Source organism: Equus przewalskii, chromosome 22, assembly GCF_037783145.1.
Source record: "Equus przewalskii isolate Varuska chromosome 22, EquPr2, whole genome shotgun sequence".
Classification (NCBI taxonomy): Eukaryota; Metazoa; Chordata; class Mammalia; order Perissodactyla; family Equidae; genus Equus; species Equus przewalskii.
This window is the reverse complement of record NC_091852.1, coordinates 50,703,030-50,706,963: the sequence shown is the minus strand read 5'-3', so window position 1 is coordinate 50,706,963 and position 3,934 is coordinate 50,703,030.

The following is a 3,934-nucleotide window of genomic DNA, read 5'->3' as shown; positions in this document are numbered from 1 at the left end:
GCCCCACTAAGCCCCAAGGTTGTGGGGTGGAGATGGTTGTGCCCCATTGTGGAGAGCCCCAAGCACCAAGAAAGCCCAGCCAGTCATCTCTCACCCTGCTGCACGGTGCTTCGCCTTGGGGAACCGTGCCCAGCATGTCAGCTGTTATTGCTGTGCTGCTGGTATTGTCATAAATATCTGCTAACATAAGTGTCTACACCTCTCCTATAATAGCCTCTGTTAAACCCTCAATTACCCTAACAAGTCATGACCTGTAATTTTTGGAATAGTATTAGCCATCTGGTTCCAGGGTGGTAAACAATATGGTTATCTCCGTGCATGTGTTTGTCGATGAAGACTAACAATTTCTGAAGATTTTGATTCCCCCAGAGCAAATTATTCCAGCTTTCCTAATACTGGCCAATAAAGGAAACAATCTCTTAGGAGTTTAGCAATAAGAAGTTTATCTTTCTTTTTCATTTAATTTAAAAAATGATGAAGAAAAATTCATTATAGGTTATAGTAGCAAAGAATAAAGTGCCAAAGGATTTCTTCTAATATAGAGACGCACGTAAATTAAAATCTAAATAATTAAAAGTAAAATTAGTCCAGTAAGGTGGAGTTTATTTTTATCCTACAGTTTAATCTTACAACTTAATTTTAGTTTACTGGTAAATACGTTTAAAAGCAAGCAGAATAAGGTACAGGTTAAACACTTTTCTTGCTATGCCCTGGAAATGCTGCTATGACTATTCACGCAAGCTGGAAACCCCGTGGTCACTGCATCAGGGAAGCTGTCACATGCACCCCGGGGTCTGAGGGCCTTAGCGATCTGTGGGTCTCCTACCTGGGGCTTGATGCTGTTTCCAAGTGTCTTAGTTTCCTGGAGCTGCCGTAAAAAGTTATCATAAACTTGGAAGCTTAAAACAACAGAAAGTTATTCTCTCACAAGCGTGGAGTCCAGGAGGCCTAAATCAACATGTCAGTGGAGCTGGGCTTCCTCTAAAGTTCTGGGGCAGATTCTGTTCCTTACCTCTTCCAACTTCTGGTGTTTGTCGGTTTTCTTGGCTTGTGACCACATCACTCCAATTTCTGCCTCTTTCTTCATAATAACTTCTCATCTTTGTGTCTTCTCTTCTGTCACTTATGAGGACACCTGTCATTGGAAGTACAGCCCATCTGGAAGACTGGGGATGCTCTCTTCATCTCAAGTTCCTTCTCTTTATCACATCTGCAGACTCTCTTTTCAAATAAGGTCACATTCATAGGTTCCAGGCATTAGGATGTGGACCAATCTTTCTGAAGGCCACCATTCAACCCTACAGTTGCCCACTGGCCCCCCAAAATTAACATCTGTCCTTCGTGCAAAATACATTCACCTCATCCCAACATACCCAGAAGTCTCAACCCATTACAACATCAACTCCTAAGTCCAAAATCTTATTTAAATCTCATTAGCTCAAAGGCACCGAATTTCGTCATCTAATTATGTCAATCAGGAACGGGTGAGACTCAGTGGAATCCGTGCTAGGGCAAGATGTCTTTCCATCTGTGAACCTGTTAAGCTAGATAACAAGTTATCTGCTTCCAAAACACAATGGCGGGACAGACATAGGATAACAGTTTAGACATTCCTGTTCCAAAAGGGAGAAAATGGAAAGCAGGAAGAAGTCACCAGTCCCAAGGAACATCAAAATCCAGCAGGGAAAATTCCGTTAGGTTTCAAGGCCTGGGAACAATCCTGTTGCTTGATGACCTACTCTCTGCACCCGCAGCTCCGTCATCTGGGCTAAGTCACTGCTCTCAGAGCCGTCCTTCCATTTCGTGATGAGCAGCACATGTTTGCAGCTGACTAGCTCTATCTGCTCATTTCCCACCAGCGGAATTGCAAGAGTCCAACAGACTTCCTTCACTGTTCTTGCTCTGTCCCCTTCAGTCCAAGCTGGCTATGTTCCTGCTGATATAACATTGTCAAAAGCCTTGTTGCTTGGTCTCTAATGTATGCCATGGGGATCCACACCGTTAGACAAGAGAGTCTGCCACAGATCTTTCCTGAATGACCCCATCGCTATTTCTGGCTCCACTGAAATGTTTGAGTGGATCCATGAGACACACATAATCCCTTCAGCAAAAGATTGTCCAGCTGCTCCCTTGGACTCTGCACTGCACACTCTTAACAGCAAATCTCCTAATATTATCACATTTTGCAAATTTCTAAAGTCATCCTTTTTTTTAAAAATTTTTCTTGAGGAAGATTAGCCCTGAGCTAACACCTGCCACCGATCCTCCTCTTTTTGCTGAGGAAGACTGGCCCTGAGCTAGCATCATGCCCATCTTCCTCTACTTTATATACAGGACGTCTGCCACAGCATGGCTTGATACATGGTGTGCAGGTCTGCACCTGGGATCAGAACCAGTGAACCCTGGGCCACTGAAGCGGAAGGTGCGAACTTAACCACTGTGCCACTGGGCCAGCCCCTCAAGTCATCCTTTTTTGATTCCTTTTTCCCCAACAGTTTCTTCCTCGATTTACCTCTTTCCTCTTGCATTTTACTATAAGCAGCAAATAAAAATCAGACTATTCCTTCAATACTTCACTTGAAAATCCTTTCAGCTAAATACGCCATTTCGTTGCTTAAAAGTTTTGTTTTTTACGCAAGAGAAGGAGACAACTCAGCTAAGTCATCCGCACTACATAATAAGAACGGCCTTTCCTCCAGTTTCCGGTAACATGGTCTTCATTTCCTTCCAAGCCCTCAGCAAAAGCATCTTTAGGGTTCGTATTCTACCAACGTTCTGCTTCCGACTACGCACGTGTTCTCTAAGACCATAGACGCTTTCTCCACCGTGCTCCTTACTGTCTCCTGAGCCCTCGCTTGCAGGCTTTATCACCCATAATTCTATCAACAGTCTTTTCAAGGCAATCTAGGCTTTTTCTATCATGTGCTTGAAAATTAATCTGGTCTCTGCCCACCGCCGAATTTCAAAATGCCCTCCCCATTTTTAGGGAGGTGGTACAGAAGCAACTCACTTTCTGATACAACAATCTTTATTAGTTTCCCGTGGTTGCTATAACAAATCACCACAAACTGAGTGGCTTAACGTCATAGCAGTTTATTCTCTCACAGTTCTGGAGGCCAAATGATTAAATCAAGGTGTTGGCAGGTCCATGTTCCCTCTGGAGGCTCTAGATGGGGCTTGTTGCCTTGTCGTTTCCAGCTTCCGTGGGTTTCTGGCTTCCTCGGCTCATGGCCGCCTCCCTCCAGTCTCTCCCCTTTTGCACATCGCCTTTCACTCTGTGTGCCTGTGTCTTCTCCTCTTCCGTCTTTTATCAGGAAACTTGTCATTGGATTTCGCTACCCCCAACCCCGACCCAGTAACCTAGGATGATCTCCTCATCTCAGGATCCTTAATTTGATTGCATCTTCAAAGACCCTTTTACAAATAAGCTAATATTCACAGTCTCCAGGGCTTAGAAGGCAGACCTCTCTTTTTGTGTCTCCTCATTCAACCCAGCATCCTGAGCTGCTCTCTCACATTAGCTGGGGTCATTCAGTGGGTGAACTGAGGCACTCGAACTCCTACATGAAGAGTGCCCTGAGCGTGAGTTGAGTTCTTTCCACGGAACAGCTGGGAATGTTCTGCATGAAATGCTTGCCCACGTCCACTAAGGAGCAGTGCACCGGCTGAGAGGCCTGAAAGTCGTGCAACCCACTGATTCCGCTTCAGGAAACCTTACTCAACACGTAGGGGAAAGATGTTGGAGATTCTTACATTTTAAAAACAGCATCAAAAAACTCCTAAATGACTTGAATATTCCTTTGCTTCTACTTATATTTTAGAATGAAAGAACTTTTAAAATAGATGAAGTTCATCATTATTGAAAAAATGAAATAAAACAAAACAAAAAACAGATAATACCTGGGTATTTAAATAATTCTAGACCACAAAAGAG